This window comes from Pristiophorus japonicus, chromosome 6 (assembly GCF_044704955.1).
Source record: "Pristiophorus japonicus isolate sPriJap1 chromosome 6, sPriJap1.hap1, whole genome shotgun sequence".
Lineage (NCBI taxonomy): Eukaryota > Metazoa > Chordata > Chondrichthyes > Pristiophoridae > Pristiophorus > Pristiophorus japonicus.
Window position 1 is genome coordinate 138924535 of NC_091982.1, and position 10308 is coordinate 138934842.

The 10308-nt window shown below is 46.3% G+C and overlaps 1 pseudogene; it reads left to right on the forward strand.

The window, feature by feature from the left end:
* The first annotated feature begins 499 nt into the window (after positions 1-499).
* On the forward strand, positions 500-613 carry LOC139266472 (U6 spliceosomal RNA; annotated as a pseudogene).
* Positions 614-10308: the final 9695 nt, after the last annotated feature.

The window sequence follows — 10308 nt, forward strand, 5'->3', positions numbered from 1 at the left end:
TCGGAATTCTCTTGGTCTGACTTTTCAATCAGATCATAAGCAAGTCCTAGACACCAGTAAGACAGCTCTACTTGAAGGATACTATGGATAATTCTGTGCTGAAAGTGCACATGTTCGGATGTTTAGTGACCAGGACAAAGAGGGAGTTTTCAAGCCACCTGCGTGTTTTTCTGTTGAAGCTAGGCCCCAGAGGTCAGAACACAGGTACTGAAAGTCCGCAGTCCCGCGGCCATGGGGTAACTGCCAGGACCACGCCTGCCAGTGCCTGCCAGCACTGAACACACTGCGATTGGCACACAGCGGTAGGGCACAATACTTGCCATGTGACAGTGGGAGCCTGTGCCACTCTGGATGCATTTCGATGCCCACCTGTCATTTGCACCTAGCCACCAGTGAAGGATGAGGTTGTGTAGGACCCCTCCCCCGGCCCCTCATGTGTGTACGAACAATGACGGACCATCTGGCCCATCGAGCCTGTCCCACACAATTGTGATACTTTGTGTTCCTCGCTTCGGCAGCACATATACTGAAAAAAAGTAGAAAGATACAGAGAAGATTAGCATGGCCCCTGCGCAAAGATGACATGCAAATTCATGAAGCTGGACCTGATGGTTTACATCCTAGGGTCTTAAAAGAAGTGGCTGCAGCGATAGTGGATGCATTGGTTGTAATCTCCCAAAATTCCCTGGATTCTGGGGAGGTCCCAGCAGATTGGAAAACTGAAAATATAATGCTGCTATTTAAAAAAGGAGGCAGACAGAAAGTAGGAAACAATAGACCGGTTAGCTTAATATCTATCATTGGGAAAATGCTGGAGCCCATTATTAAGGAAGCAACAGCAGGACATTTGGAAAAGCATGATTCAATCAAGCAGAGTCAGCATGTTTTATGAAAGGGAAATCATGTTTGACAAATTTGCTGAAGTTTTTTGAGGATATAACGAGCAGGGTGGATAAGGGGGAACCAGTGGATGTGGTGTATTTGGATTTCCAGAAGGCATTCAATAAGGTGCCACATAAAAGGTTAATACACAACATAATGTTTCACGAGGTTGGGGGTAATATATTAGCATGGATAGAGGATTGGCTAACTAACAGAAAACAGAGAGTTGGGATAAATGGCTAATTTTCCAGTTGGCAAACAGTAACTGGTGGGGTGCCGCAGGGATCGGTACTGGGATCTTTTACAATCTATATTAATGACTTGAATGATGGGACCGAGTGCAATGAATCCAAGTTTACTGATTATACAACGATGGGTGGGAGAGCAATTGTGAGGAGGACACAAGAAATCTTCAAAGGGATATAGACAGGCTAAGTGAGTGGGCAAAAAATTGGCAGATGGAGTATAATGTGAGAAAACGTGAAGTTATCCACTTTTGCGGAAAAAATAGAAAAGCAAATAATAATTTAAATGGAGAAAAATTGAGGAATGCTGCAGTACAGAGGGACCTGGGGGTCCTTGTGCATGAAACACAAAAGGTTAGCATGCAGGCACAGCAAGTAATCAAGAAGGCAAATGGAATTCTGGCCTTTATTGCAAAGGGGATAGAGTATAAAAGCAGAAAAGTCCTGCTACAATTATACAGGATATTGGTGAGGCCACACCTGGAGCACTGTGTACAGTTTTGGTCTCCGTATTTAAGGAAGGATATACTTGCATTGGCGGCTGTTCAGAGAAGGTTCACTAGGTTGATTCCAGAGATGAGAGGGTTGACTTATGCAGATAGGTTGAGTAGGTTGGGCCTATACTCATTGGAGTTTAGAAGAATGAGAGGTGATCTTATCGAGACATATAAGATAATGAGGGTGGAAGCAGAGAGGATATTTCTACTCATAGGAGAAAATAAAACTAGGGGACATAGTCTTAGAATAAGTGGCTGCCCATTTAAAACTGAGATGAGGAGGAATTTCTTCTCTCAGAGCATTGTAAATCTGTGGAATTCTCTGCCCAAAGAACTGTGGAGGCTGGGTCATTGAATATATTTAAAGCCGAGATAGACAGATTTTTGAGTAATAAGGGAAGAAATGGTTATGGGGAGCGGACAGGGAAGTGGACCTGAGTCCATGATCAGATCAGCAATGATCTTATTGGATGGTGGAGCAGGCTCGAGGGGCCAAATGGCCTACACCTGCTCCTATTTCTTAAGTTCTTATGTATCGCAACATATGCACTCCACCCCACCCAAAACCCCGTGATCTCCTGGGAGAGGCAAATAAACATAAAAAACCGAAGCCAATTGGGGAAATAAAATCTGGGTAATTCCTCTCCGACCCATCAAGGCGATCAGAACTAGTCCAGGAGATCCCTCTGGCCCTGAATTCCCTGCAGTACCTACCTTCTATAAGAGGTGATCTCCACCGCAGCCAGAAATAAATCCAGCTTTCGCTTGAAGGAATTCAGCGAGTCTGCATCTGCCACATGAAACGCAGCTTCTTCCAGAGATCTACTGTTCTCTGGAAAAAGAACCACTTCCCGACATCTAACCTCGATCTAGCCCTGTACAACTTAAATCTGTGACCCCGGTCCTGCCTAATCTATTTCATTGAAATAAACGGTCAGCTGGAACACTGTCTATTCATTTCATTATCTTATAAACCTCAATCAGATTGCCCCTAATTCTACGCTGCTCTGAGGTAAAGAGTCCCAACTATTTTAGCCTACCTTGATAACTAAGATGCTTTATACTGGAATTAGTGAAAAAGCCCTCCTCCGCACCCTTTCCAGAGCCTCAATATCACCCACCATGTGAGGAGACCAAAACTGGGCACAGTATTCCAAGTGCGGCCTGACTAAGGTCTTGCACAAGGACAGAACTGTACGCCTCGTCTTATACTCAGTTGTCCTATGGAGACACCTCAACACCCTCTCATCTCTTGGATCTCACATATGCATAATCTGGCGTTTGGTCTTCCTTATTTCATTAGGCCTTCAGTCTTACAATGGCTCTCAACTAGGCAAGGAAAGTGGGAACTTCCACAGTAAGGAGTCTTCACCCTTAGCTTTGCCACCTCGGGCTGCTTCGAAGGTCAATTGCCTTAGAAGGTGCAAAGGATTTTTTTTCATCTAGCAGTTCCTTTTTACAATGTCAGCTAACATGGGAGCCAGGAAAGGAAGTTGGGTGGTCAACAGTTTAGTGAGAATGGGATCATTGGAGCAGGAGGTGTGTCTCATGGACAAGGTGAACTTGGGAAGGGCATGATGGGAGATCGGAGAGAAACTAGAGAAAGATGCAAATTCAGGGCTAGGGCAGGGGGGATTCTTGGTGGGCCAGGGGAAGGGAGAGATGAGGCAGAGGCAGCTGATTGGATGGATGTAATTTGAGAGACAAAGAAGTCCATGAGCTCCTTGTTGTTGTACGTGAGGGTGGAGGAGAGAGGGGAGAGGCATGGAGAGAGTTTTCTCTACTTTCTGAGATGATCTCGGAGTAGTGGATGGATTTAGCAGAGGAGGCACAATAGTGCTTGATGTGGTCCAGCCGGATCTGGTGTGGATGACTGAAAACAAGTTGTGTATCAGATATGTTCAAGGCTGTGCCCCTTGGATTGACGAGCAAAGATGGGGCCATACCCGGGTGGTCAACGAGGATGGGACAGATTCAATGTTTTATTGGGAACAATTTCATCAAAGGTGGGGGTGAGGATGTGACTGAGCAGATCTATAGCTGCAGAAGTATCATGACAAATGGAAGGGCAAAGGCTGATTGGTTGGGAGTTTGAAAGTGCCATTGTAGGAGAGATAGTTTCTCCGGGAGTGGACACAGAAGGAAGTGGGGTTGTTAGGGAGAAATTGGATGTGAGTGGTGAGAAATACAAGGTCTTACCTGTGATTGAGACAATGGGTGTAGCTAGGCCACATGAGGTGGCAAGGTCAAGGGGGTGGTCATATATATAGATAGGTGAGTTTATATGCAGCGAGAGGCTAAGGGAGATCAGGACAATCAGAGGAGAGAGGGAAAAGTGAGCTGGAGATTGAAATCACCAAGGATGAGTAGTCGATCTGTGCAGAGGCTGAGGGAGGAAAGTAGTGAAGATATCTCAGTGGGAAACTCGGGGTGCAGCTTGGGTGGCTGGTAGAAAATGAGGGTTTTAAGGGAAAGGTAAGAGGGATGGAAGTAGGTGAGGTGCTCAAAGGAGGAGAAAGTGCGAGAGATGTTGGGAGAGAGACCAATGTGTGGTTTGGTGATTCATCTTCATCATAGGCGGTCCCTCGAAGCGAGGATGACTTGCTTCCATGCCAAAAAGGGATGAGTTCACAGGTGCTTCAATGAAGGACCTAATATTCCAGATCCCAACCTACATGTTGAAGGGTGGAAGATGCCTGTGCGTGGATTTTCTTAATGTGTGGTGGCCGTTGCACACCAGCCACCACACGGGCTTGACAGAGCTAGGTCTTGGTCCAGTAGCAAGGATTACCCAAGACGACTGGAGACCAGCTCTGCTGCACGGACCTCGTGCGCACACATATCGCAGTGTGGGCTGGCCCGTGCTAACCCTGGGCCCTCACCTCTTCTGGGCCCCGAACACCTTCCTCTACGAACTCTTGCCACTCCTTCGCCCCGACCTCGCCGCTCCTGCTGTACCTGCCCGCACTGCAGTCAGCCGTCGCCACACCGTCACTACGGTGGCTTGGGCTGGGCAGGTGGCGGGAGGTATAGCCAGGCAGGGAGGCTTGGAAAAAATCTCATCATATGTGAGCCAAGTGAGAGAGGAAGGGAGAGCCTTTCTGCCCACCAGGAAGCAGCGATGGGTGCTTCAATGCACCCTTGGTTGATGCGCAGCACTGAGAATGACTAAGTTTCTCCAAGCGGAATTCAAATCTGGGATGATGGATGGAGAGGACGTAGGTCGAGGAATTGTGATGGGTTTGGGGGAAAAATACCTGGGAGTGGAGAAATGAGAGGCAGCATGACTGGGTGACAGGAAAAGGAGGAGGCAGGAGAGAAAGCCCGAAGTGAGGTCAAGCGAAGAAGGACAAAAGGGTGATCAACGTAATAGGATGGTGTCCAGAGCTGCAGCCAAATTGCGTCCTCATTTGGACACAGAGGGAATTGGGGTTATGTAGGCTTGGTAGAGATTAGAATAGATATGTCCTGGTTATAAGCAGAGGACAGGGGGAAGAGGACACAAAACAATCCAACATTACAGTCTGAGATCCTGAGGTGAGATGAGGTTGATGTAGGCAGGGTGAAGTCAGCTTGGAGCATTGACGGACTGACATCCAGGTTCTGAGACAGGTGTCAAGGGCGCGACTCCAGGAGCTGTTTGAGAGGCAGTGCACACAGGAACAGGAGTATGCTGTTCAGCTCCTCCAGCCTGATCTGCCATTCAATTAGATCTGTACCTGAACTCCATTTATCCACCTCTGTTCCATAACCCCCGGTACCCTTACCTAACAAAAGTCCATCGATGGTCAGTCTTCAACATTTCAAGAATCCACAGCCTTGTGTGGGAGAGAGTTCCAGATTTCAGTATCAGTGGGGCACGGTTCGAGATTGTCTGGTGGAAAGTGGAGAGCCGCGAAGGCTTGGAGAGTTGACCATGAGCCAGCAGAGGTTGGTCCAGGGGTCCGGTGGCGGTGAGTATTGGCTTCACTGACCGGTAGTGCACCAAGATACCAGCAGAGGAGCGAGGAACAATGAAGAACAATAAAGTCTAGGATGAAAGATAAATCTATGCAAGGTGGGGGTAGCAGGTTGAATGAAGAGCTATTGGGAGGTGAGGAGCTCACAAGATGGGGAGCAGTACTAGTAGCTGGACGGAGCTGGGCCCACCCTGCCCGGCTAAGGGTAACAGGGGAATTCTGCGGGATGAGTGGAGACAGCAGCCATGGGAAGCCAACGCAATGCGGCAAAGCAAAGGTCATTGGGAGCAGAATCAGAGCAGAGTGGGAACCAGCAGGACCAGATCAGAGCGAGCTCAGCGTGGAGTGAAAAACTCCCATCAGAGGAGCAGGAAAGATAGACTTGCATTTATATAGCGCCTTTCACCACCACCGAACGGGATCACAGGATGCCGAAGATGCAGGAGCAAGCCAGGTATTAGAATCAAGGCGAGCCAAGAGATATACAGACTGCGATAGAAAGCAGCGGGACAGTGGAGATCACTACAAGGTGCGGAAACCAGCGTGGAAATGGACTTTGACCCAGGAGCAGTGGATTTCTGTCCACGACCCAACATAGCTGTGAAGCTGAGAAACTAACACCGTCCAGAAGGACAGTCGAACGCTCACCAACTTGCAAATTTGAAACAACTGAGTAGCAGATCAGAGTCACGACAGCCAAGTCTAACAGCAGTGCCCAGCATCCAGCAGAGTTGCTTAGTCCTGATGGCAAAGGAATCCAGGAGTCCGGAACATCAAATTTGATCTCGCAGTTGAAAGCAGCACAGTGATAGCAAAGAACACATGGGGTCAGGTGATAGGCAGTAGGCTCTACACAGGTGACTTTAAACTTGTTGTTTGGATGATAGTTTGGGCTAAAATATGTCCACTATAAGGGCAAGGAATCTTTAGCAGTGGAGGAGAGGAGATTGTGTGGAAACTGGTGTAATGTATTTGCTTCATGGGATCTTTGCTTAAGAATTCATAGCAACACATTGCTATAAAGAACTAGTTGGTTTATTAGCAAAGGTTTAACAATTACACTACACATTATCAGTTCATCCACCAGGCTCACAACCACCTGCCTCATCATGGATCCCCCGAACCCAACTGGCTGGGGTTTTATTGAGTCTTGTGAGCATCAAGTGACTGGCTAAACCACTCCCTACTCAACAGCTTTACAACTATTTTGCTGCAACCAATAATCAAGTGCTCCCTGGTTAAAGCGGGGGTCACACGCCAAAAACTTTCAATCAAGTGCTCCCTTATTTTTGTTTTGGTTTTTGGTTTTTTTTTTGAGGGCACCAAAAACATAAATTATACAAATGGGATCAGGTGATAGGCAGTAGGCTCTACACAGGTGACTTTAAACTTGTTGTTTGGATGATAGTTTGGGCTAAAAGAGGGGCGGGGCACTAAAACCGACAAACTTAAACAAATTAAACTTTAGACATGTGGTTCAAATTAAAATTTGGTTGCCGTGGGTGATGATGCACTCCAGTCCCTCCGGCACCCACCTCTCGCGGGAGGCCGCGAGCGTACAGATGGACACCGCGTGCTCCATCTCCAGGAACACCCTGGCTCGGATGTAACCGTGGAAGAGAGGCAGGCAGTCGGGCTGAACGACCCTCTCGACCGCCCGCTGCCTGAACCGGCTGATGGTCAACAGCTCTACAACTCTTTTGGGTTGAAGACAATCAAACATTAATCAAGTGCCCCCTGAATAAAGTGGGGGGGTGGGCGGGGGGGGAGACACTCCAAACACTTTTCAAGTGCCCTTTTTTGGTTTTGTTTGTGATTTTTTTGGGGCACTAAAACCACAAATTATACAAGTGCCCCCTAGCTAAAAGGGGAAGGGGACACTAAAACCCGGCAATTAAAACAAATTAAACTTTAAAACATATAAAATCAAATTAAAATTTGGTTGCCGGGGTGATGATGCACTCCAGTCTCTCCGGCACCCACCTCTCGCGGAAGGCCACGAGCGTACCGGTGGACACCACGTGCTCCATCTCTAGGGACACCCTGGCGCGGATGTAAGCACGGAAGAGAGGCAGGCAGTCGGGCTGAACGACCCCTTCGACTGCCCGTTGCCTGGACCGGCTGATGGTCAACAGTTCTACAACTCTTTCTGTTGTAAACAAATTAAACAGTTAAATCAAGTGCCCCCTGATCTGGGGGACACTCCAAACACTTTTCAATGCCCTTTTTTTTGTTTTTTGTGTGGGTTTTTTTGGGCACTAAAACCATACATTTTACAAATGCCCCCTGGCTAAAAGGTGGGGGACACTAAAACCCAGCAATAAAACAAATTAAACTTTTAAAACATATAAAATCAAATTAAAATTTGGTTGCCGGGGGCGATGATGCACTCCAGTCCCTCCGGCACCCACCTCTCGTGGAAGGCCGCGAGCGTACCGGTGGACACCGCGTGCTCCATCTCCAGGAACACCCTGGCCCGGATGTAAGTGCGAAAGAGAGGCAGGCAGACGGGCTGAACGATCCCCTCGACCGCCCGCTGCCTGGACCGGCTGATGGTCAATAGCTCTAAAAACCTATGAGCATACTCACAGGTATATACATTACACGGGCAAAGAATGCTGATGGATGGCGAAGGATTGAGTTGCAAAGAGGAGCTCAGGAGGGAGCTAGCTGCCCAGCAACCATCTCATTCGCAGGTCAGTCTCATGCTGTTCCTCGCACATCGCTCTTCACTCTGTACTGAAGCAGCATTAAAATTTGATGGTGATGGAGGGTTGAGGGATATGCCAAGCCATGAGGTTATGATTGTGGTACTACACAATTGTGCTGCTGCTGATGGCCCACAGTTACTCATGGTGCCCTGCTTTAGGCTGCTGGATCTGTCCTCAGTCTGCCCCATTGGCATGATGGTTGGGCCACACTGCATGACGGAGGGGCTCTTTACTATGGAACAAGACTTATTCTTCACAGGGACTGTGCGGCACTCGCTCCTAACAGTGCTGTCACGGACAAACGTGTCGGCAACAGGTAGGTTTCTCATTTTTCCCTTATAAGAATGCAGAGAGGACATCCCATGTATTCTCTTACCTGGGAGTAATGATGAACCAGTGTTCTAATTGAAGTTTTCAGATGGTTTGTATATGAGATGGATGATAATTAGGAGTGATTACACAGCAATAATCTGTTAACAGGAATCGGATAATTTATTATATATAGACTAATAATAGCCACAAAGGAGCAAATAGATTGCAATCTTTTCAAGGTACTTCGATGGTTGTTGTGGGTGATTACAAAGGCACAGATACAATTATAGAGATGAGTCAGTTGCCTTCTAGAAACCAAAAATATAACGTGTAGTCAGCACGGATTTCAAAAGGCAAGGTCATGCTTGACCAATTTTATTGAATTATTAACTGAAGAATAACAGAAAGAGCAGACAAGGATAATGTAGTGGATGTAATATACATGAACTTTCAAAAGGCCTTCGACAGTAGACTCATGACTAAAGTCAGAACATGTGGAGTCAGGGGACAGGAGCAGAATGGATGGCAAGCTGGCGACAAAATAGCAAACAGAGAGGAAGGGCTAAAGGTTGTTACTCAGACTGGCGGAAGGTGGGAAATGGTGTTCCGCAGGGAACGATGTTGGGACCTCTGTTGCTCACTATTTACATAAATAATTTGAACTTGGAAATTGGTAGTACAATATCAAAATTTGCAGATAACATCAAATTGGGGGATACAGTTAATACTGACTTTAAAAAACTGGCATGTAAATGGCAAATGGATTTTATCGATCAGTGTGAAGTGGTGTATTTTAGCATCAGGGAATAAGTAGGTCAGACTTTCCTTGGAAAATATGCGTACAAATTGAGTAGAGGAGTAAAGGGATCTCAAGATACATAAATCATTAGAAGTAGCAGATTAATGAGGCCGTAAAAAGTGCAAACAAAGCACTGGGGTTCATTTCTAGAGGAATAGAATTGTAAAGAAGAGAAGTTATGTTAAACTTGTATAGAACTTTGGTTAGACCACACTTAATGTACTGTGCACAGTTCTGGTCTCCATGTTACAAGAAGAATATAGAAGCATTGGAGAAAGTGCAAAAAAGATTTACAAGGTTGATACCAGAACTGAGAGTACAACTATCATGAAAGACTGAACAGACTGGCGTTCCATTCTTGAGACAAGAGAAGACCGAGAGATGATCTAATAGAGCGCTGTAAAATTATGAAGAGATTTATTCATGCAGACATTGAGGTATTTCCAAATGTGGGCCATAAATATAATAGTCATGAATAAATCCAATAAGGAATTTAGGAGAAATTTCTTTACTCAGAGAATGGTGAGAATGTGCACAGGGAGTGATTGAGGCGAATAGGAAGCTAAATAAGTATGAAGGAGTGTTAGGAAATAATTAATCAAATAGTACTGCTTTGATTTCTCTTTTTATTCATTTCTTTATCCAGCAATTTTTCAATAGTAGCGGATCTCATTAGCAGTTTCATTATCCTTTTGCTATAAACAGAACATGTAACAGGACCTTGAAAATTGTAAGACACAGGAGTGGGCGTGTAGCCAATATGGCATCTTGAAATTTATTTGTCTTCACCTACTCAGGGATGTAGGAGCGGTGTTGCACTTTTGTAATGGTTAGTTGAAGGAAATGTGGGGGAGCAGAGAGATTTAGGGGTCCAAGTACTGAAATCACTAAAAATTACCGGAC